Genomic DNA, 26,039 nt, shown 5'->3' with positions numbered 1-26,039 from the left:
AGCTATGCCAGAAGAAGAGATCAGCACACAAAAACTGCAGACTGAAAAAGGACAAAGCTGACTTTCCTGATGGGCTGCCCTGGATGCTTCTCAGCTGAAAGCTGCAACTACAGCCCTGAAGTCTAAATTCCAGTATGTAACACCATAATCTTTGTTGATTACTACTAATTAAATTTCTTTATTCTTTTTTTTTCCCCCCATACTTTTTTTCACTCCCATTTAAAAACACTCTCAGCACATTTATCTTTTCTGAGTTTCTGGATGGTTGTGAGGCACAGGTCTGTGTCCCACTGCAGCTTCTGCAGCCTTACAAACCCTCATATGTTCTAATTCTTAAACATTATTATTCTTCTGTTGCCACATTCGTTCCATCCAGCACATGCAGGTGCAGTATTGCTCATCTTCATCTACTTCAGAAACCACTGATGAAATACTAGGGGGACTGGAAAAAAAAAAACAAACCAAACCAACCTGATTAAAAATGTAGAAAATTTGCTTTCTAATCAAGCACTATTTATTTAGTGGGCAACTAAAGTATGCAAGATACTATTAGCTGTGTAAAAAAAAAAAAGTTTATCTTAATATTTAATGTCTGTCCTCACCCCTTTCTAATTTCCAAATTACAAAGCTGAAGACTTCTTGCTGCTGGTAATTAATTCTTTGCCTGTTATTAAGTCAAACACTGATGCCCCATTCATTAGGTTACATAGGTGCAACTTCAGTGGCAGTTTGTCTGCATAAATAAATAAATTCTATGTTTTGACATTTACTGTGTATTTGGCCTTGATATCCACAGCTGAATGAAAGGCAGGAAAGGGCCCTGATCTCTCCCTGTCTGGAGAATACAAACAGATTGAGAAGTGCATCACCTGCACATGTTACTGCAGCAGCCTTCCCTTTGTTGTCAAACTCGACTCAGATTCATTTCAAAATATCCAAGTACAAACCTAATTTCTGGCAGGACCTACAGGATCAAATATGTCTCCTTGGCATTCATTTGCTGCCAGAAATCCTCAAAAGGACAATGAATGACAGCCAAACTGATTATCAGTTTCAGTGAGGGAAGGTCAGTAAGTGTAACATCTGCCTGGCTGGTGCTTGCCTACATATTCATGTGCAACGTTCTGCTCATCCAGAGGTCACAAAAACTCACAGAATGAACAAGATCCCACTGGAGCCCTCTGCTTCCACAGCCATACAGGCACATCATTTTTTGTTAATTCAGTGAGTTTTTTTTTTTTTTTAATGACTGACTGAAGGAGCTACGTAGGTCAAAATTACTCTGGTTTTGGTTTTTCTTTTTACTTTTTTTCCCCTTTATTTGAAAATGCAAATCTAAAGAGGAGGAGGATGGCGAGCATGGTATAGGAATACTTCTTCTATCTTTTATAACTCATGCTGATTCACTTAGACAAGAAAAATTACTAAAAATTTCAAAGTACCTTTCTTATGGGGGAAAAAAAGAAAGGCTACTCTAAGTTTTTGGATTATCATGAGATATAAACTAATGTAGCTCTGTCACAAATTAATGATGAATAGTCTCTTGTTTATGAAAAACTAAGCTGAAAAATGACAGCTGCAAGTCATAGAATTGAATAAATAATTTCTACCAAAAAAAATCTCAAATTCTGTTGGAAGTGCACTGATTCGACTGCCATGATCTAAGAGAATTTCTTAGTCCCGCCATGAAGGACTTCAAAAAATCGTATTCCAAAAGCACATTGGAATTGTTCCACTTCAGTGAATCCACACCTAAATTTCGCAGTTTGAAAAGATGAAAGTTTTGAATTCAGAGAGACCAAACACAAATGAACTTCAAAACACATTTTACAAAGGTCAGACTTTTTGCTCTGGAAATTTGGAAACAGGACACAATAGGCATGAAATAATTTAAAACAAAAAGAAACATGAACAGAACAGGGTATTTCTTCTGCTAACATCCATTGTGGTTATGTTTTGATTATTTTGGTTTCAAAAACTGTTTTCATAGTTTTGGACAACAGTCCTGAAATTATATTCTTATTATATTGTTATCCAGTATTAATATTAGTATATATTAATATCATATTAACACTAATAATATTCCTAGAAATTAATATCCTGAAGGAATATTCCTTAATCATATCCCTTTAATAAAAGATACAGATTCAGTGCATCACTACATTCGACACACCTCATACAAATTTGTTTTCATGATTCAAAAGCCCAGACAAAGATTTCCACACACAAATCAGGCAGTGGAGCCCAAGTGTCTGAGTAAGAGCGGCTCTGTCCAAGGTACATTTTCCACCACAATCCTGGGAAGTGGCTGTGCATTTCCACAACCTCCTCAGCACCCCAGCACCTACAAGCAGCCCTTCAACACCATGAAAGGTGATCCCTGTTAAAAAAAAGGGAAGACTCCAGAGTTCTTACTACAGGTAGTTTTCTAATAGCCTTTCTTTTCCTTGAGTTATCACCACGCATTCTCATTCCATTTCATGTTTTCCAGGTATACATCAAAGTTAGGGAAAATTTTGTATATCAGCACAGGACATGAAATGCTTTAGGCTCTTGACGAAGACTCTGAAAGAGGTAAGACAACATCAGATGTTAATTAAAACCGAGTCTTTAAGAGCTAGAAATTTCTCAAACTCAAATTTAACGTAGTGAAACAACAGGAGTACACGTAGGTGCAGTTAGAGTATTACAAGAACAGACAGTGAAAGACATCAGCAAAAGAAAACTGGAGTAGTTGTGCAAGGTCATTCCAGTAGATAGGCTGCAGAAATCAGTTTCACAGACATGGGGGTCACTTAACTCAAGCTCTGCCTGAGGCAACAACAAAAATGTTAAATTCCCTTTCTCAGTCCAATTTTATATTCTTGAAAGAAGTTGATATTTTCTATTTGTATTATATTAGCTAAACACAACAGAACCAAGAGACATCAAGGTGAGATGTGGAGATAAGGTCTCAGCTCCATTTGTTACAGACAAAGCACAAAAACATAGCAAGAAATATTCTTTCCATGCAGTCAGTGTGCAAATGAGAATAACTTTTCTTATTTGCTTAATGTAATTTCACATATGCACCATACAGCTTCTGAGGGCTCTGATTGAGAATTAAATGAGGAAGTTTATTCATTAAACAGCTGTAGCTTTCCACCCACAAAGTCTTTAATGCAATATGCAAAGTTTCATGAAAATTTTAATTCCAAGAGAAGATATTTTGGTTTTCATTTACAGTAAATTAAATGAATGGCCTGTTTCTTTAATCTTTATCCTTCAAATAAATTAATGAGCACCTTTAATTAATTAGCAAGTACTAAATATTTGTTATTAATGATCATTCCCTTGTCACTGTCCTGGATTATATCAACAGTTTATTAAGGCAGGAAATAATGAAAGTCATGATTAATAGCTGTGTTTATTATAGTAAATTCTAATTAGTCTATAGATAGTGTGTCACACTGTTGTAACAGCTTATATAAACATAGCATAAGAGAAAGATGTACAACATAAATAAATAAACTGAGGAATGCAATTGCAGGAGTCATCATGGCTCCACAATATTTCAGGAATGCTCTGTTTAGCAAGGATTACCCAGCTGGACGAGCAACACAAGAAGAAAGGGTGACTACATTAGGGGAAGAGAGTGGTAGGAGAAGACAAAAATGTTCTCAAGTAGAGTGAAGAACCGGAAGGAGAAACATCTGTAAGAAGCAGAAGAATTTCACCCAACAGAAGTACCCTACACCTGGTGATTGCTGCTGCCTACATCCCCACAGCTGATTAACTACTCTTCCATCTGAGGAATTCTGCCTGTTCCTGTGCCAAATATTGTGGGGCTTGGGGGCTGGAAGGGAGTTTTCATTAAAAGTCCACAGGATATTTAAGCGTGGCTCATTTTGTTATTCATTTCTCAGACAGGAAAAGTTGACTTGATTCCTCCTTACCCACATCGTTGTGTGCAAAAGCACATTCCAGCCTAGGTGGAGAGCTGACCTGCAAGAGCCCAGAAAAGGCTTCAGCTTAATCACAGGCACAGATAGCATAGCTAGGCAGAGAGGTGGCTGAACACCTTTTACTGAAAATTTATTATACAGAAAATGGTTTCACTGCCAATTTTTACAGTGAAAAATATGGCTTTCTACAAGCCTCTGAAAAGATAATAATTTTATATCGGTGATAATCCATTGGAAAAAAGGCATTTTATCTCTTTTCATATAAATCTCCATTTTTCAATATTGCTGAAAATGTGTAACTTCTGTGTAACATGAGTAAAGGCATGGAAGATGTGTTCTTGAGCAATGGTCCATTGAAAAATGAAAAAGTAGATGAGTTCACCACTCTGTTAAACAAGAAAGCCCTCTCCTTCTGCCTGAGAGAAACTGAGGAGTCACAGTAATTTTCCAGCTTTCAAAAAACAGTTCTCTTCCATTATTTGAAATTAGATTATTAAGCATTTCTTTCCAGAATCATAACTTCAGGGACCAGACTCTATATATTCGAGCTTTAAGACTTTGTGCAAGAGCCACTTTTACTTTAATAAAGGCAAACTAAAAATATTTGTTTGTTCACACATTTCTAGGGCTGGAAGGTTTAATTCACAATCCTTTAAAAAAAAAAAAAAAAAAATTATAGACTTCTTTTTATGCTCCAGCCATTACCTTTTTACACTGAAATGCTTTGGGAATGTAGCCTCTTGCCTGGTCTAGGCAGCCAAAGAAGAAACCTTTTTGGTCCCTCCAAAGACTTTTGGGTCAGGTTTTTCTTGGCACATATGGACAGGCACAACTCCAATTCTTATTTGAGCACAGTTTTATTCTAAAACTCAAGACTCTTGCTCACATGCTTAACCTTAAATATTTCCCAGGAGCTGGGGAGATTACTGGCAGCAGGTGTTTACCTGCTAACTCATGACCAGCATAGGAGTGAGGCCATGGATCAGATAAAGCTATGCTGTGTACATTTAGGAAATGGGTTTGGATTTCAGTAACATTTGCAGACACATGTGATTTTGCCCTTAAGTTAATATGTGGGAAAAACCACACTTTTACTGTCAGCTAAAAAGTATATAAGGAAAAATTACTCTAAGCTGTTAAATCTAAAAGTCTTTAGTTGAGTCATTTATATGCGATGCATTAGGTCAAACAATTTTTTTTTTTCTATGGTTAATTACAACTTTTGGAAACTAAGGCCTTCATATTGTGTGTCTGCTAATAATTACCAGTAATGTGATTAAATTCATGTTTAATGCTTATCTAAATTAGCTCATTAGCTTTATGGATGTTTGAAAACCTCCAAAGACTGAAAAATATTCAGTTTTCATTATGTAGCTGATACTGATCTCACAAACTGTGGCTACCATATTCATTACTCTCTGTATACATGGTACTGTATGGAATATCACTTGTTTCAAACCAATTATTATGCAAATCCCAAGACCTTGCTTGACACTCCCTGGTGACAATGAAACCTTGTTTGGCTTAAATAATCATCTGGGAGCCATTTATACTATGAATGAATATTACAGATTTCATGTAGCAAGGAACTACATTTTCCTTCATCAGAGAGTAAGAGGAAATAGCAAACATCAATGTGAAGAATAATTTTAGTTTCGTTGCAGATAAACTCTGGTGCCTCAATACCTTTTTCTGGAGTACATGTTGAAAGATGAAAATAACAGGCTGCTCTAAGTTAGTCTTGTTCATTCTTCCTAGTTTTCTTATTCTGAGAAACTTCTTATGGACTGATTTCAGTGGCATTAACTTACCTCAACTTTGTGCATTCCATCCCCCTAAAAGGAGTATAAGGAAACAGTAAGAGAGAAATATTTTCTGAATCAATTGTTATAAGAAAAAAATAATTAATTGATAAATCAACTTACATCTTGTAAAATCATGGAAGGTATATAGTTACAAAACAACATTATAGAACTGTTTTTATAAGGATGTGCAATTAAATACCTATATAATTTTAAAATTATTAGTGATACGCAAAATGTGTTTATTTTATTTTGTCTGTTTCTTTTAATGCAACAATTTGGGGTTTATTCTGCCTGACTTTTTGAAGAAGATCTGAATTTTTTTCTCAATTGACACATGGCCAAAGTTTAATCTGCATATGAAACCCAATCTTTAGACCAAAAACTCCTTAGAGTTTCTTTAGACCAGTTGTTTAAAGCATAGATTTAGGATCATACATTATTTTTCAACATATCCATTAAAAAAAATTATATCATGCACATTGTAACTCAATTTTTTTAGAATGTACTGAGTACTGTTATCCAAAAAAAAAAAAAAAAAGGCAAGGCAGAAACCAACTTCATGGCATTCATTAAAGCTACAAATTAAGATATAATTAAGTAGATTCCTGCTGGCAGACCACTGTGACAAATTAATAGAGGAAAGATTTTTGACTTCTCCATAGTCAGGAGAACATTAGCTGTATTACTAGTGCTACATTAAAATATCTAGCTGTGTAAAACTGTCATCATTCAGAAGTGCTGACACATGAGTTTGTTATTAGGTAAGCCTCTAAACTTTTATTTGCTCATTTTCTCCTCCAGCCAATTCTACTCGTTCAATGAACAAATTTAGCAACCAGTTCTGAAACCCTTATTGAAGCAAAAAGTACTGCTAAATCTCTTCCCCTTTATTATCACTGGTTCCCATACTTCAATGTTTTTTTTCTTCAGAATAGATATTGTAGGTTGCATTTATTTAATAGCCTGAATCATTTCAGAGCCAAAATACAAACACAAAAAACCTGCAGTGAAGCAGAACACACTGTTTTCTAGTAACCATTGTACTTCCAGCCATTATAATTGAAACATGATCCACAAAACCATGGGAAAACAAAAATAAATTAATCAAAATTATTCCCCTAGATGATGAAGGAAATTTGTCTTCAACATCTGTAAATTTCAAATCCAGGACCATATTCCCTCTATGACAATCCTCTTTCCCAAGTGAACTTTAAACCCAAGGCTTTCTGTTGTTGCTGTGTGGGTCACTAGCACCTGGAGTTGGAGATGCCTCACCTTTGGCAACCAGGAACAGCTTCTGAATCTTCTTTAAAACACTTCAATTTAGAGGCAGTGATTATTTCAAAAAAGCAGTGAAATTCACATCAATATATTCTTGTCCCTTTCTACAATATGGAATTTTATAAAATGCAAAATCTGTAATCTTGTGATGCTTCCCTAGCAAGGACAATTTCTGTCTCTAGCAAAATATTCTCAAGCAGTAAAGCAGGACCCAAACTTCTCCCCAAGGACAAGATGCATCTATTTTATTTCCAGGTTCAATCTTCTCTGCAAGTGGCTTGGTTTTTGCTATTTAAACAATGTAGTCATTTATAAATTAGAAATAGTGTGTATATGTTTTCCTTCAAATAAATTATTCCAAGTCCTTCCATTTTTATGGTTATGCAGCCAGGAAAACACATAAATAAAAATCATGTATTCTATGCAGGATGCAAAGTATATTGCTCTCGCTCAAGCCTGCATTTGTGTTTGGATGAAATCACAGAACAGTTTGGGTTGGAAGGGGCCTTTAAAGGTCACCTCATCCAACACCCTGCAATGAGCAGGGACATTTCCTCAGAGCCAAGACCAGCCTGACCTTGAATTTTTCCAGGAACAGGGCATCCACCACCTCCCTTGGGCAACCTGTGCCAGCTGTAAAAAATTACTTCCTTGTATCTAGTCTAAATACACCCTCTGTTATTCTGAAAACATTACAACTTGTCCTAGTGCAACAGGCTCTGCTAAAATACCTGTTCCCATCTTTCTTATAAATGCTTTCTTTAAACATTTAAAGGCCAACATTTTTTGTCGGTTGAAGAATGAGTTCAGCTCCAACAAGACACATATTTTTTTGTTAATCTACTATAGCATTTTTTTAGAAAAAAGTGTTTGGCTTGTCTCGGCTGAAGTACATATATCATGGTGTCTGGGAATATTCCTTGGTCTTTGTGAGGGGAGGAAGTTGGTTATTACATACATTGGGAAATGTACCTGGATTGAGCATAGCATACAAAGATGCTCTATATATGTTCTGAAATACCAGGGAAGTACATGGAGATGGAAGTTCAATATTATAATATAGAAAACCAAAGTCTTTCAACTCATTTTACAAAGCTGACATCAAAAAAATTGTGCATCTGTTTTAAATGTTCTACCCCAAGAACAAGACTAATGAAATATCAATAGTTTTAATAAATCTTTAGATTTTCCTGAGAAATGTGAATCTTAATTTCTTCTCCTGTCTGAAAACAATGCACCTTTTGAAAAATTAGTTTCTGGACAGATTACAATTTCACTATTCAAAAACCTCAATGACTTTTAGCTTTAAACCTAATATTTCTTCCAGAAAGATCTTAATAGTATTTTCTGAAAATTATTCATTGTACACACTAGTAATATAAGGTTGGAGAGTCTGATTTATTTCCTTATTTATAAAACACTATGCTTCTATTGCCAAAACAGGATAGTAAAGGGATATGTTCTCGAGGCTGACTCCTCTAGTTAGTTTTCAATTCCATCAGCATTCATGATAGGCCCATTTGTACTGAACTGCCAGAGAACACATCAAAGAGCATTTCCTGCTGCTACCAGAAAGAATATTTATCTTATCACCATACTGAAGCCTCAAGTTTACACACTGAATGGAATATCCTGTTCTTACCTCTAAAGCTTAGTCACCTACTATACACCTTCACTACAAAATGAGACCTCAGGATCACATTTCAGTAATGAATATGCAGTAATTCATAGAAGTCATTTTTTTCTAACTATAGAAAAAAACATGTAAGTACATATATATTTTTTAATAGCAGAGAAAGGTTTAAGTTATTTTTAACTATGTCTGAAAGTAACATTTTTAATTTACAATTTTTTTTTAATCTGTCAGCACACCAATGTTAAACATCAAGTAGCTTTTTATTTCTTTCCAGGAGACAATTACATGTTCTATGCCAATTAGCAGATCTGGGGAGGAAACATGACTTTTTATCTAAATCACAGGCAAGTAAATGCTAAGAGAAGGGTTGAATCATATACAGAAGAATATATAGAATATATAAATACATAAAACCACCTTAATTTTGAATCATTATATAGGTGTAATACCTACATTTTTTTAAACTCATGAAAATTAGGAAAAACATTTCTGCCTTTAAGTAAAAAGGGTTTCAGTACAGCTGACAAAACCATTAAAGAAAATGTTTACTGTGTTAACTGCTTTCACTTCTGCAAAAGTGATTGTTGGAGAAAACAAGGCAACTCAGAAATGTCACACTATCTGAATAGCTGGTGGCTGTTTGGCTCTGAGCTGGTGTGCATTAACAGATCCCAAAGATGTGCAGCTATTCATTTGAAATTCAAAACACCTGCATCACACTATCACCATGTAAGAAATACAATCTTTTATAATAAAATATCATTCAATAATGACTTTGATAGTTTAGGAGTGTTGATTAATGAGCCCTCTGTCTAAAAAATAAAATCAAACTGTAATAGTTCATAATTTAAAGAAATTATGAGACTCTGTACATGTGAGTACATCATTTAGCCCTTCTTTAGCAGTAACAGGAATCAGTGCTTTCATTTATTCATCATCAAAGTAGGGCAGGCACCAGCAATTCTGATACCTCAGTACAACTCATTTATGTATTTATATGAATAGCATCTGCACAACCAGCCTATCAATAATAGATGTGCCAGGAAAAAAAAAGAATCCAGTCTGCTGTGGTAACTTTAGAAGATTCATTTCATCTGCTTTGACTCTTAGGATTTCACTCTTTTGCCAGTGTGTGCACAGGTTTTCTGTTTGATTTTCAAAATAAGTCATGGGACCTTCAGCTGGGAAAGAGCACCTGCTGGATTGCGTTGTACACTCGAGAATGTTCACAATGTATTCATGGATAAAAGACTACAGGTAAGCTCTGTCTAGCTCTGGATCTGAAGTACAGACACAAGTATTTTCTTTTCCATAAAAGTACCACAATCCTGCAGTGCACTTTATGTGTTATCCTGCCACAGAGAGACAACCTGCTGGGATTAATTGGAAATGCATAGGCAAGCTGCCTCAGCATCCTAGCACTGCTGAGCCTGTCCTCCTAATGCCAGCAAATATGGAGTTACTACTGGCAATCCTCCACATTTAGCAAAAGGAAAAAAAAAAAAAGCTATCTTTTGTATGCTGACGCACCGTGATATCAAACAGAATAGCAGAAACAAGTCACACACACCAGTTGCTTCAAACTTGTCAAGCTGTTACTTTCTTCACAAGCAATATCACTTTACCTAGCAGAAGTCTTATAAATGGGATAAAAAGGAAACAATATTATGCTTACTGGGGATTTTCTTAAATTATCTGCATCTCCAAAGCATTTGAGAAATTAATATCCTAATGCAAGGGAGAATAACAGTCTCATTTGGAAAAGCTGAATTTTGCAAAATGTCCCACAGCTCTTTGGGTGATAAAGAGGCAAAAATGGTTGTTGCAAACAAATAAAAAGTGGACTTGGATGGGAGCTATCAGAATAAAAATAGGTTGGTAGCTAGCATGAAAAAATGGGAGCTAACTCAGAAAAGATCCATGGTTCTGGTAAATACAGGAAATTGGGTGGGGGTGGAGAAGTAGTAACTGAGAAAGCATAAGATTAGATTCATGTCTGAAGTTTGAGACTATAATTGAACAAGGCCATTGGGCTGGAAAGAAAGGGAAGTAAAAAGGAGTTCTATCAAGACAAGGAGACTTTGCAAAAATCTTGAACAAGGATTGAGATGAAGAACCTGAAAGGGATGTGTACAAACTGAAGAGCACAAAAAAGGCACCTTCTGGTTTTCTCCTTGTGAACATGGAGCTGCAGAAGCAAAGTTACAGAAAGGGGAAGAGGAGTGTAAAATTTATGAACACACCGATTTTCTATGTAATACATTTTGGCTTTATTACAGGATTTGAGATGTGCAGCCACCAGAACATCCACTTAAAATGCTTCAAAGTGATGCTTACTGTAGCATTTGCCTAAAGCTATCAGCAAATATTTATGAAATGCACCAGCTGAGTAAGTCCAGTAACAGTTTGCACACAAAAAGGGTAAGCTGCTACTCTTATTAGTTCCCCTGTTAGGTCTGGTAGCAAACATCCATAAAATGGTTTTAGCATGTTCCAGCCATTCAGGTGACCTATGAAATGTCACTTCTTGGTTTTCATTTGTTTTTTAATAGACTCATGAAACTGAACCCTCTCCATAAAATTTAGGGTGCTTTTTTGGAAAAAAAAAAGGAGAAGTGTTGTGGTTTGACCCCAGCACCACCCAGCTACTTGCTCACTCTCTTCATGTTGGGACGGGGGAAAGACTCGGAAGAATAAAAGTGAGAACACCCACAGGGCTCAGGTAAAGACAGCCAAATAACAAGTCAAATAAAAGCCAGGCATACAAGCAAAGCCAAACAAGGAATTCATTCAACTCTTCCCATGGGCAGGCAGGTGTTCAGCCAACCATAGGAAAGCAAGGCTCCATCACACCTAACTGTGACTTGGGAATACAAATGTCACTCCCAACATCCTTCTCTTCCTCCTTCTCTCCCCTGCTTTTTATACTAAGCATGTCATCAGGTGTGGAATATCCCTTTGGGAAATACCACCTCCTTTCCACTCACAAATCCTTGCTCACAAAAAGAATTCTAGACGTGCAATTCACTTTAAGCATAACATTCCAGTGGGAGAGGCCTCATGCAGAAACTTATTCGTGTTCATGTTTTCAGGATCAGACACTAAACATGCAGGTGCTTCTGAATAAACTCGCCCTGTAATACCAGAAGAGTTGAAGGTGACAAACACAGCTGCTGCACGAGCAGTCTAACAAAGTCTCACTGTAGTCTGGAGAGGATGACAGCGTAGGTGAGAACAACACTGTCTCTGTCAGTCACTCATTGCCAAGCTACCTTCATACATGCAACTGGTTAGAGACCAGTTCCCTCACCCTCTGTACAGTCAAAAGTCCAGAAATCAGAATCTGACTTTTGTGCTAAGTTGGCTTTTTCACCGTTTGTCCTTCAGTCAAGGTGGTGTGCCCTTATCAAGGAACAGAGACTTGCCCCCTTGTTCTCTCTCTCATCAGCTTGTTTTATTTTGATTTTCAGTTAAGAAACTTCTACTTGAATAAACTTCCTGTGGGGATCTCTTAATCCATTGCTTTTCCTATTTCACATGTTCCCCCTGTTCCCTGCCCTAGCCCTGGCCACTCCCTTGGTTTCTCCCTGTTTGCTCCTGTACCCCAACCCTGCCCAGGGACCACCCCTGACAAAACCACCCCGCACCCAGACCACGTTGTCTCTCTACTTCTGAACATCGCAGGGACAAGATGTGATTAAAGTCATCTCAAACCCTCATGAGAGACCCTTCTCACCTCCTTTGCCTTCCCCTGTGTTGTAACACTGCTGGCTGCTGGAGCCAGATCGAGGGGCTGTCCGAAATGGACTCCGGGATGCGAGTAGTGGAACAGCCCTAGGAAACCCTCGCTGAGCCCTCAGGGAGCTGCAGCCTGCTAGGCAGAGTCCAGCGGGTACAACAACTTCCCTCATTACTGCTTGCAACCAAAGTGTTCCAACCCTGATGACTTCACCAGAACACCTTCTTCAGCAATTATTTGAAATATCAATTGTCTATTTTTTTATTGTTACAGTCTGGTTTGGGGATTTTTTACTGGATATATTATTCCAAGTAGTTATGATGGGTAATAAGCAGAGCACTTGGTGTCATGTAGACTCCTTAAAAAGCACACGAACCCACAGAATCTATCAGAATTATTTAGTTGCAGAGATCTATAATCTGAAGATTTACAAAGTCTAATTTAAACAAAACCCAATAGTATAAAGAAGGTAAAACTGCAATAACTCATCAGAAAGGGTAATCTTCCTTATGGCTATCAACAGATATAATCAGATGTAATAAATAACAAAATTAACAGAGAATGAAAGCCTGTTTTTCAACAATGCTTAAGTATTAAATTTTGCTTATTTGTTCTTTTGTTTTTTAATTTTAAAACCAGGATTTAAAGATTATTTACATTAGATTTAACATAAAATTATTATATCATAAGTAACCCAAATATTTGTTTCCTATAGTAATGTAATATCAACATCAGACACTTTGATATTATTGACTCACGGTATGTCAATATAAAAATAACTTTTTTCCACTTCTCCTCTACTGACTCTTTCATATTCTCATTGCATTTTACCTGCTTCTAATCCAGATTTAAAGATTCTTCATTCTTATTTCATGTCAGGGGCCTCCCAGGGGTGGAAACATATGCTCAGAGTTCTCTTGGATTTCAGCTATTACAAAAAAAAAAAAAAAAAAAAAAATTAGCACTTCACAGGTAAAAACCTCAACTGGCTATATTTGGTCAATTTAAATCTACTTTCAACCTTCCCAGCTACTGCAAATGGCATACACCAAACCAAAGACTGCATTTAATGTAAGAACGGTCACAGTAATTACTCATTAAGGTGGGCAGAATTGAAGAGCCACTGTCTAAAAAATTACTTTTATACCAGTCTAATGGTTTAAAAAAAAAAAATAAAAAAACAACTTAGAAGTTAAAGGTATTTACAGAGCAAATGCACATCAGAAGTACTGCACGCTCTGAGTGAGAACAAGCACTGCAGTGTTGAAGCTGAGTTCCCCAACACAAGACTAAGGTCAAAGTCAGCTCAGGAAGTGAGGTCAGATTTTTATATTCTCCAGCCTCTACAGGCCAGAGGAGACATGGGCCTTCCATCTACATGGAATAACTGGGCTGGATACACCTCTGCTTCAGGGCACTAGACACAGGTCTACTGCTGCTCCTTTCTCCCTAACTCTGCAGGCAATAAATCATGTCAAAATTCTCATTTTTAAGCTATTACTTTTTAAAGTATTTTCCGTAAGTTTCTATCCAACCAGCTCCATGCAAAAAGGTTTTGAAATTTTTAACCTCACTTTTTCATGTGCTTAGTATTAAAGTTTTTAAGGTATAAGTTTCAAGGGACTGAGATTCAGGCAAATGGTAGTTGAGAATAATTTATGTCCTAGGGTGCATAAATAAAAACCAAACTGTTTTCCTATGCTAATCAATCTGTCTGCAAATCTTGTCTTCAGTGTGAAATTTTTGGAGCAAAAAACTAAGTGCTTCCTATGTAACAAAACTATTTTGCACAGAGGAGCACTCCAATTCCTTTATCTCCCATAAAATACACTTTTAATTCTCAGTAGCACAGTCATTTAGATCAGCAAAAATTGTTTTCATATGTAGTTCCCTTTAGGTCATAAAAGTTCCTGTGTTGCATTATTTAATAATACAACAAGAAATAGGAAATATTTCACCACAAGTATGATCAATGAGATTCACTATATTATCCTACTATGAACACTTGTGACTGAAATTATTCAAAACTGCTCATTTTAAAAAGAAAGGCCAAGAGGTTTGAGGAGGAAATTGTCTAGTACAAGACAATATCACAAGTCTATAGAAACACCTCTGCCCCTGAAAATAGAGGAGATTAGGAAAAGAAAATAATTAAATCTCTTTTGACAATGCAGTTTAATGACTCAGGTTATCTATTCCAGTTTCCTCTGGGTATTCACTATTTCAAATCAGGGGTTTTTTCTATTCAAGAAGTGCTGAAGCATGACAACTTCTAGCCTTTTCTTATAATTTCATTTTGGTATAAGAAGTCAGAATGGATATTTAAAGATTCTGATCAATCTATTTGAAAAGATACACACTTCATCAAGCTGTTAGTAAAAGAAAGAAAGAGTGATAAGATAGATCTTGCTGATCATGGAAATTTGACTTTATGTTTTCTCCATCTACTTTTATGAAACATTTTAAAAGTATATTTTTCATTAACTAATTCTAAGCAATTAATTTTCTATTATTATGTATTTACTTCTTTGAATTAATAAGATTTCTGAGACTATGGTTCTCCAGACACCATAAATAAATTAACCAATTTCAGAAGAATACAAAAGTTGATTTCATGTCTTAATGCCTTGAGTGTACATCTTCAAGAAAGTTACTTGACCAAAATAAAAAGAAACCTACATTTAAAAGAATTTTTTTACATTATATCTGAAAAAAATGCAATCAGAACCAGCCTTATTTGTTACCAGTGACTGACTTTGCACTGAATAGACTTCTGATTTCTTTGCTTCATTAAACACAGAATATTCACTGGTGTAGAGAATTGTTTGTGTGAATAATCCTGTTTAACTCCTTATATAAGTTCCATCTTATCTTCTAACCACAAGATAAACCTTGGTCCATGATCTTCACAGGTATTCAGATTAATGAATCAAAGACTTGACTTTACTTATAATCTACCTGGGAAGAAGAAAACCAATGCAGGTCAAGAAATTGCATTTAAAAAAAAAAGATATGTTGGTGGTGATCATAGCTGGTAAACATCACCATGTTGGAAAGAAGAATAGACATTTGAAATTTTCAAAAATTATGAACATAAATCATACACAGTCAAGAAAGACTGTGGCAAAACTGGGGATATCGTATACATAAACTTTTTTTTTTTAAAAACGAAACATTTTCATGACTGTTTCAGGTGCATTGAAAGGCAGCTGCTTTCTTAAAAGAATGTTCTGTAAAAGTCAGTCTCTACTGGTCAAAAAGTTTAGTCAGTGTACTTAAAACCAGGAAACCCAAAATATTTCCTTCCCATGTGTTTACAAGAGTATCCTGCCTTTACTGCATGCATGCGCCGGTATCACTCATACAGAGTGATATGACACAGCAAGAAGGTCCAACTCAGAAGATGACACACCACCAATCACTACTGTATTATGACCTAAATACATTATCTTCAAAATAATATCCTCATAAATATGAGTAGAGTAATTTAAAAGCAGTTATCCAAACATTTCTTTTTGAAAAGGTCTCTCAATGGCAAAGGTTTTATTCTCTATTATAATTCTCAGTCTACTTTATTATCCCGAGACAGAGAGACCATATAATTAAATTAACTGTGACTTTGCAACTAATTTTCAGATTTTAAAAAACCATATGGTACCTTTCATGGGACATTTAATCTGCTCATTCGTTAAAAACTTTGACCCCACAAGTATTTTCCTCCGTTCAATTAAAAATCTATTAGAATACTAGTGCACGCCTCAGTGTCGTGTAATCATCGCTACTCAACACAAGACAAACATAATGAGTGAGATCTGAATAAACCTTCGGCTTTAATTTCAGTAACACGGTGTGAAGTCTTTGAAGAGAATGTTTTACACTTTTTTTTTTTTCAAATTTCAAATATTTATCATTATTTTCATTTTTCTGAGAATGAACCTGTTCCATACTTTCACTGGTGAGCCCCAAAAACTCGCAACCTTCTAGGAAAACACAGGAAAATATTTGGAGCTTGATGTTATGCTGGACTATAGAGGAAACGTGGAATGCTCCTGTATGTGTTTACATCACCACTTTGATTTGGTCCTTGTTTTGCTCTTATCTGCCACTTTCAAACAGTCCAGAGGCTGACTACATCAAGTTTGATACTCTCCCCCTCTCTGTGTCATCTCCCATGTCTTTGCTCTGTGACCACCGTGCAAAAACAACACATATTTGGTCTTATGTTACAAAAAGGGACTAAAAGTATCAACCCAAAAACCAGGAATTTTTGCCAGTTAGGTGCATATTATGCCTCACAGTGCCAGACCTCTGCACACACAAGGCAAAGATCTTTCTCTCCCCATCCTCTGGAGCCTCCAGACCAGGACAAATGAGGGCTGCACTTCCCAATGTGTCTGCAAGGGACCAAAGAGACCAAGGCTTACAGTAGATGCAGCATAGGAGAGCAGGAAACCTCGACCTTTTCTTTCTTTCCTCCTTCACCCTCATCTTTTGAGTTATCTCCTCTCTCTTGTTGTGGCACATCATTATCAATCTGCACTGCTAATTTATGACTAGTTTTTAATAACCTTGCTTCCTCTCCTTTTTCTCCCCACTCATCATTACTACTTTTTGATACCTCCTTATTCAGGCACAGAGGAGGTTTTTTAAGATCATTAACCCCCTGATTCCCTTCAAAAGAAATCCCACTGCCCTGCTGCATGCAAGTTTCAATATTCCCCTTTTTGCCACTTTTATTTTCACTTCAGGGGCCAAAAAGGTCTAACAGCCTTGTAGCTTCTCTTTTTGTATGCATAACCTCTCAAAATTCATCTAGAGAGCCATGGGTAAAATTTTATATAATGACAGAGTTTAAAACTTACATCTTTAATGTGTCTCAGGTTCAATAACCTGCAAGTAAAATAAATTTGTAAAAAATTATTTTTGTAAAACTGCTACCCAGATTTACATGTAAACAGTGAATGCTACTCAAAGTAAACCATACCATACTTGCTATCTGTAGTTCTAAACAAGATAGCATTTGGGGTATATAAATTATTAGAGCACATGGAAACGGTTTTGAACATGTTGTGAACTTAGCAAAAAACAGTTTAAAGTGTTCCAGAAATAATTTACAGCGACCAGCCATAGCAATTTCCAGAACTAATACTGCATTGTTTTTGTGATTATTTCTAAGGATTTAATATGAAATGTAAACATTTTTTTTAGAGTGCAGTTGTGTTACTGCTAGTTTGCACGAAACAGTTGTTTACTGCCATTTTCTGTTTGGTTTTCTGTAATAAATTTAAGTGGATGCATCTGAAATAAGATGTTTCTATGGATTTAAAAGGTTTAAAGAAACATTTTCAAAGTTCAGTGCACTGCAGTAAGAGTTAACTCCATAATATCTACAGAAAATGTCCATTTTTAAGAGCACTATAATGCAAGAAAGCATCAAATGTCAGACTAAACACTTACTTCTCTCCAAAATTCATAAAATTGTAGTTTCTAGCAGCAGCCAGACTCATGGGTTTTTTTTCCATGGGAGAAAAAAAAAAATCTGGTTTGAATTGCCTACTAAATTCTTCTATGCTTCTTTAACTAATGCTAGTGGCAATGTTCAGCATCCTGAAAGATATCATGAGTTCTGTAAATTGAATATATATTATTCCCCAAAGAATTTTCAAGAGATAAATAACATATTCTAAAAATATTATTAAAATAAACAGAATATTAGTTAGGGAAATAGCTGATAAACATTTCAGTAGAAACTCCATCACTAAATGAACTGTGAATTGAATATAAAGGAAGTGCAACATCAAGTGTAAATATTGATATCTTACCTTCCAATCTACTTGATGAATACTTGTTTGGCCCCAGCAATATATATTAAAGGAAAGAGTGGTGTGTCCTTATATCTGCCTTACAAAGGGTCACAGGGTAGATGATTCTGAAATATTAGAAACAAAGGAAATATTAAAATAGAGAGAGCAACATTGGAAGGCAGGGAGGAAAAAGCCACATTTAGTTCTGGCAAGTATCTGCAGCCAGCAAGGAGCCATTGCCAGCTGGCCATCAGTTATAGATGGAAATATGTTCCAGCAACTGTTCTGGGTGGTTTCATCCTGAAACAGTGTCTTCTCTCTTCTGAAAAGGTGCCTATCTTGGGAAGAACCATATGCACACATCCACAGAAGTCCAATAATTGAGAGAAACTTAAATTTTAGGGAACTGGATAAAAGGAAGAAAGAGTCAGGAATTCAGGAATTAAAGGCAGCCAGTGAAAACCGTGTGCTTGCAGCAAACCTACCAGCTCTCACTTGAAAGTTTTCACAACAGTTCCAAAGTTTCCTACAGACTTTTACCAGAATAAAATTCAACATGACCAGCCAGTTTCTAAACCTAAGCAAAGATGAATGATTCCATAGATGATATGAACGAGGTCAATGATGCTGTTATTTTCAATGTGATTTCCAGCTAGGAATGTGTTCAAGAAAAGAGAAACTTACTTACCATTATCCAGTGTGGTACATCCCTGAAAAAAACATGAGAACAAGAGTTTGTAGCTACTGAAGAATAATCAAAAGTGTATACATCAATAATTATTTGATAGATAGTACTCAAGAATTGTTCATGGAATTTACCTTTAAATTGCATGTGGTACATTCCATACAATTTATTTATTTAGGTGCTCTATGCATCTCTTAACAGTAGTATTCAGGAGCAGATTTTCAAAAGCATAGAAATGCCTATAAACATCTCATTTTCTTTGAAATTGGAGTTATTTAAATGGAGTCCTTTGAAATTGTGTTATTTAAATCCTCCAGTGATTTTGCTATCTGGCCTTTGCTGTGGGATTTAGATACCACAAAAAGCATCTGACTTATCGATAAAGCATCTTCGAACAGTTAGTAGCCAAAGTTTTTCAACAGTGCATATTCATTTTTGTAACTGGTTGACTTCTAGCATATAGACAAACCAAAACAGAAGATTTCCAGGGCAATCATAATTATCTCCACTTCTCAATTGTTCTCAGACTTATTCATGGGCAACCTCTCTACTATTGTTCTTTACTTTCTTTAAGAAACGCTGAAAATCACCAGGCTGAACATACCAAGTTCCACTTTTTTGTAGCATTTGCAGTCATTGTGCTGCTAATGCACATAAGATAAAATTGTCCTTACTTTTTGTAGGAGTCTGGGCTTGACTTTAAAGAGCACTCAACTGGTTTAACTTCAAGGAAAGCAGCTATTTGTAAACAGAATTTGCACATTGAATACTGAGCGCTTTAGAAATTCTGGCCAATTTCCAAACGTTGAACACCTTCAAACCCACATGTCAGGTTAAAAAGAAAATCTGGTATAGAAGAAAAAGCCTACCACTCCAGTTAAAGAAACCAGTTCTTTGTGATTATGAACTGATCCAGTGTTCCCTGGGTCACCTCTCTTCAGTCACAGCCTCTGAAGAAGTTCTATTTCTGTCTCTTGCTCAAATCTCTCTTCTTGTCATGTAGTTTCAGAAGCACCTTTGATATGAGTCACAGGACAATCTTAAGCAATTTTTGTTTCTTTTCCATGGCACCTGTTTAAGGCTGCCCCAGCTTATTAAATTGAAAGGAGAAAACACAAAGGGGGGGGGGGGGGGAATATTGCCTGCTTCCTTGTCCAGTTATGGAATTCCTAGAAAAGTGGAGTAACAGTTCAATAAATTTTCTCACTGCACGCAAAAGTACTTGTTGCCCACTATAAAAATGAGATTGTTCAAATACTAAAAAAAAAAAAAAGGAGATTTGAAAACAAATTATCTACTTACAACTTTCTTATCATTTGCCCCAGACCTCGATTGCCCAAAGGGCTGAAGTAACGTGCTCTATTTTGCAGCTGTACCTGTAAAGCACAAAGAAGGTGAAAAACAGGTATGTTATATTTTTCTTCCATTTTTCAATTCTAGTGTTCTCCACAGGTTACACAAAATGGAGGTTCAAAGACTTGGATTTAAGAGCTGTATGGGTATAAAATCTTGGATTTAACAGCTGCATAGTGTGTGGCTCTTCCCTACTGCAGGAAACTGCAAATGTTCTTTGTCTACTTAATAAAATCCAGTTTTTAGAAAAGGTGGAGAGCAGAATATGAAGAAGACAGATAATAAAGTTTGATCTACTGTGAAAAAAATATGAAATATTTTGATATTTGTAAGATAGCATTCTCCTCTCACAGTGAGAGACTGAAGCAGTTTGGAGGTTGAGCTTCCATCACAGAAGATTTCAAAGCTTTGGAAAGTGATAGATACTTAGAGACAAAGCTAGCAGAAATGGCTTTCTTCTGAATTTATATTTTTAATAGGGGTGCACATGCTTGAAAACATCTTCAAGACACACTTCATTGCTAGAAGTGCCTCTGCAGGACTAATCCTTTCTGCGTGACCTTAGTGCTGACACCTCTGCACTGCAATAGTCTCTTTTAATTCCATTTTTGCCCACCACACTCCTCAGCTGCTGACTCAGGAAGACACCACTACTTCAATTACATGCTGGAGATGTTTTCAAGTCTCATCCCTTTCCCTTTACATTGGTGAGAATAAGAAAAAGAAAGTACTTAAAATGAAAGTTAAGGTTATAATTTTTTACTGTAAGCCCAGGATGTTGGCCCTGGATGTATTTATGTTTTAAGCCTTAGTCCAGACATGCCCTTCCCTCCCCCCTCCCATGAGCTATGTATTAGTTTGCTATATGCTTCACTTGTGAGCAGGAAAGAAAATACCAATTCTGCCAGTGTGATGCTATCCAAGGCATGCAAGATATTTATTTTTTTATATAGCATTCATCCAACTTATCTCCACTTCCCAGCCAGTCCAGGACGCTATCAGCAACCTTCATAAGACTCTCATCTTAAAACAAAAATGTCTTTTTCCTCCAGTTTGTCTGGGTATTTTTAATACTTCTCCCTTGGACCATTTCCCAGGCTCATGCATTCTCTCTGCATTGCTCCAGTTAATTACTTATATTTGATGGCCACCTCTGCGAGCCCTATTACTTACTGCCACTTGTGAACTGCTGTAATGTGGGGTGTTTGTCACTTACACCAAGGTCACAGCCAGCCCTGTTATCATGTGGTTGCATTCCCTATCTGGCAATATTGATGATGGTGAGGTGTGAAGCATTTTCAGCTCACGCTGACCCCACACAAGTGAGCACCGCACATTCACCTTAGGTTACTTCTGCTGAGTAAGCCTTTAGTTCTCAGCAGCCTCTGCTGCAAATGTTAACTGTAAGTCATCATGGGGAGCAGGGAAGCAACATAAAAATTCAGTTGCTGCAGCTTTTGTCTCTTGAAAGGTGACACTGGTCATTTTTCCCTTCAAGCTTTTGCTGCTTACTGCTAATCTTTTCCATCCACTGGTCCTTGCAAGTGGGAGTAAAAGTAATGTGTCTCATTCTTTAATGACAAATATGACACTTTTCAATTTTTAATTTAGAAGGACATTTCTAACTTTTATATTCTAGACATTAACTTTCTTAAATTTTCAGGATCTTGATTAAAAGTATTCCACTTTGGTTTATCGATAATATTTGCAGATGTACTAACAGTTCATAGTAAACAGTTCAGGAGATTTGGCTCCAAATGGACTTACAGACTTCCACCTGCTTTCATCCTATCCTGTTGCTGTGTTTTAGCACTCCCTTATTTACCCCTTACATATGTTTTTTTCTACATCCATCTGTATTGCACACTATCCCCCCCTTCCAAAATTGGCATACTCCAGATGTCTGCAAACCATCTTGCTTTTATCATACATATTCTCTTTCTCAAGAAGAATGATGAGTGTGCGAGACTGCATATTTTTATTAATCCTTGATATTACCAAGACAGCAGGCTGAATAAGATCATTAATAACTTCTCTGAACAAAGGATGAGAGGAGTCAACCCTCATTCAAGCTGCAAACAACTTTCAGCTCAAAGGCATTCTGGCCAAGCAGACACCTTGTCTTGAGTACGAGACCTCTGTCAGTGCTGTTACCAGTGACTGACACGGCTGGTGGCAGTGGGCCAGTCACCAGGCTGGCCTCAACCCTCCCATCTGAAAATGAATAAAAACCCAACTCTGAACTCCTGCTTTGAAATTTTTCCATTGCTGCTTATGAAAAAAAAAAAAAAAAAACCAAACAAAAAAACCCACCAAACCAAATCACCCTCACAAACAGTTTCCATACAAAGTTGCAGCACACAGTTTGTGACCTCAGACAACTTCTTCTCTTTTCTCTAAGGTGTGAGAGCTTTTAATCAGGAAAAGACTTGAATTTATTTCAAGAACCATTAGTGCACTAGTAAAAACTAAAAAATTAAGAATCCACACCCCTAAGAAAATTATTTCAGGCTATACTGATAGAAAAATGCACCTCTATCTTTAAGCAAAGCTACAAGAGAAATGTCAAAAACAAAGACAAGTAAGAAATCAGGTTTCTGCAAATTGCAATCTTATTCACAAGTGGGTTATAACTTTTATCTAAAAAATTTTGATCTGTACTCCAGAAGAGATTATGGCACAAAATGTACAAAGTGACCTCAAACTGAGGGTACACATTTTATTTAAGAAACAGTATTGAAAGTTTCACCAGTATAAACAGCCTAAAAGGACATTTAATGTCTCTGGTGATTCAGAAAACCTCAACATGCCTGAAGAATATTAGACAACTCTTCGAAAGTTCTACTAGAAATATATTATTAAAAGCCAGTTTAAAATTTAGCTGGTACAATGCCTTCCCTGAAATTCAATCATTGTTTAATTTAATACTCCGCTTAGTTTGAATAGAAGCTCAAAATCACAGCTACCTGTATTAGAAATATCATTTGCTCATTATTCTGATCACTACAGACAGATATTAGTAGATAATTTCATCTGCAGTAGTGAAAGGTATCCATTTGATTAAGAAGTAAGGGAGAACAAAAAGACTAGAAAGGATACATTCTAGTGAGTAAAGTAAGGCCAGAAATGAATAAATACTCACCATTTAGACTTTGAGTGGTGACAGGTAGAATTTGGGATCAGCCTCTGAAGGGCACTGACTTAGACAGTGTGTACCCTTGTATCTATTCAGACAAAAAGATTAGCCACTGCAGCTGAAATAGAAATTAACTTCATAATTAGCAAAGAGATAGAGGATATTGGCAGGTACAAGATATAGCCACACCTGTGCCATAAAGAAAACGGTTTTGAAAACCTTGGTCACTTAATAAAGTCAAACCCCAATTTTTTAAAGAACTTAGAAAATGTATTTAATTCTCCACTCTGTTGCTTCCTGCATATATAATCAAGTAGACAAAAGGCAAAGTTTAGAATAATTCAGGCTGATTTAGAGCAGTCCTGTCTACCCAAAGTTCCAGCTCTGGCAGCACAGTGAGCAGTGTTCTGAAGAAATACTGTTGCACATAAACCAGAATGTCATGTAGCCAAACTTGATAACCAGGAAGAAATTGTAATTTACATGTGAAAGGAAGAATACCAACCACAAAATAGCCAGGTTATAATTCTAAAAATTAGCTAAGTAGTGTTTCTTAATAACTACTTCTAATTAAATGTTACTTTTTTTTATTGCAGAAATTAGGCAGAGAAGAGAAATAGAATGATGGAACTCAGTCCAAAAACCATATAGCACTGCATTTTTCTCCAAGGTAGAGGAAAAAGTATTGTTTATTTGCCTACATCAAGACAGCAGCCCGATAAAATCTGATAACATGCTCAATTTTCAACTCTTAATTAATCCCAGTCTTATTCAAAAAACATTCAGATTTAGCATCTCAAACACCTCAAATTATCACAAGTATATGCTGGTAAATCTCCAATACTGCATTGCTTTCCTCATCATCTGTAATTAAAAAAAAAAGCACATTTCAGTCCACATTCCTTTTATAAGATATTAAACAGTCTATCAGTATGGAAATATTAACAGTGACAAGGGTAGCCACATCACCAAAAACTTATAGAAGTTGTTGCATGTGATTATTTGAAGGTTTATTTGTTAATATCAAGGTTTTTGCCTTTGGCTTAGTTGTCTTAGTGTACTCTATTTCCTCAAGTGAAATAAAAATGGAGGTATTCCCCCATAACTCCCAACAGTGAGTTTGAATGAATTCTAACACATTCTTGAGGTTATGCTGAACTTGCCCTCGTTGTAATTTGTTTTCCTTTCTTGTCAATTATGCATGCATTCTATCTGTATCTTCAACCACAGACAAGCTTGCTTAGTTAAATAGAATTATTATTTAATGAACTTTTTTATGTTTGCTGCTTTACTTAATGAGACACGAGGTTATGAATTTAGTCCTTGTTATATTCCTCTTCCGAGGTGACATAAGCAGAATATAATTGACCAGATCTGGAAACAGTATAAATTAACTCCATTGAATAAAAACCAGTTCTCATCAGCTACATCAAGACTCTTAGCATGAAAGAAATTTATCTCTAACAAGATGACACATTTAATTAGCCATACTATAGTATGTGTATTATCACATAAAATTAAGATTATTGCTCACTGAAGTGAAAGAAAAATTCTATAAACAGTGTTTTGCAGCGTTAGATTTCACCCTATTCCTGATAAAGTAGTAACTCCTGCTGGCTAATGTGATGTATAGACTGCTTCCCAAAGACATGCACGAGTCACTGTCTGGAACTTGTCCTTCTAAAGAAAATCATCAACACTTGCAGAGAAAACCATCTCTATCAGCATTTCCTTCCTCAAATTAAAGATAGTCAGCTTGGCAAATGCTTAGAGTTGGCTGTCAAAAGGTTTGACAGACTTAATAGAGTTACAAACTGAGTGCCAAAACAAAAATGGATTGGAAGATTACAGCAATCTCACTAAAAAGAGTGGGACCAGACCAGTCATATATCCTAGAGATACATAAAAATCATTTTAAACAAGTAATTAGAGGTGAAACTATAAACGGTATAAATCGCTATTAAAAAAAAACCAAAACAACAACATTCCTTTTAACTCAATCTATTACTGCAGAAAAAAGAAACACATCTTACAGTTTTGAACTCAACCATAAATTAGAAGAATCTAAAGCGTCTCTTAGAGAGGTTCTGCTTCAGGTTGTTGGGAAGATTCGAAGGCAAATAAAACACCACACAAGAAGCAGAGGTTGTTGTAAGTAGCCTAAACTAGATGAAAAATAAGACTATTTTCTCTCCTGGTGGATACCTGTCCTTAACTGCTGGCTTTGCACATTAATGTCTACGTGACCACATGAGGCAAACTCTTGTATTCCCACCTGTTTAGTAATTATAGTGAATCCATTTCCTTTCATTTGTTCTTGTTGTTACTTTTTTCCCCACTGCCAATAACAGAGTGGGACTTCCTATTTCTGCTGCACAATACTATCAGCAGCAATATCTGTAGCTATATCCAGGAAAGTTAGTGTTGATGTTCATCTTGGTTTTCTTCAAGTGGTTGCTGTTCCTCCAGATGGCCTGATGTGTGCTTGCACTTACAATATAAAACTTGTTAATTTAGCATAGGGAAAAAAATTATCAAAAAGCATAATTATAGACCTTGTGGTCCTTATTCTCCTACTCTGTTTTCTGGACTTCTGCTCAGTTGTAGTGATCATGCCATCACAGCAACGTAAAGCCTGACCATACTGTTGAGAAAA

General features: G+C 36.1%; 1 long non-coding RNA gene across 14 annotated transcripts in view; it reads right to left on the bottom strand.

The window, feature by feature from the left end:
• Positions 1-356: 356 nt before the first annotated feature.
• LOC138114767 (uncharacterized) overlaps positions 357-26,039 on the bottom strand; it is a 41,563-nt gene continuing 15,880 nt past the window's right edge. For 2 of the 14 annotated variants that reach the window (XR_011152788.1, XR_011152791.1), the window contains exons 2-11: positions 24,188-24,247; positions 23,390-23,501; positions 20,197-20,270; positions 18,898-18,919; positions 18,228-18,334; positions 17,268-17,295; positions 13,237-13,333; positions 5,756-5,779; positions 3,936-3,984; positions 1,842-2,565 (exon numbers count right to left, since the gene is read on the bottom strand). This is a non-coding gene — a long non-coding RNA (uncharacterized lncRNA). The other 12 variants (XR_011152797.1, XR_011152793.1, XR_011152800.1 and 9 more) reach the window with 11 other exon arrangements.

The sequence above is a fragment of the Aphelocoma coerulescens genome, chromosome 1, assembly GCF_041296385.1.
Source record: "Aphelocoma coerulescens isolate FSJ_1873_10779 chromosome 1, UR_Acoe_1.0, whole genome shotgun sequence".
Classification (NCBI taxonomy): Eukaryota; Metazoa; Chordata; class Aves; order Passeriformes; family Corvidae; genus Aphelocoma; species Aphelocoma coerulescens.
The sequence above is the reverse complement of the archived record's forward strand: the minus strand, read 5'-3'. Positions and strand labels throughout refer to the sequence as shown.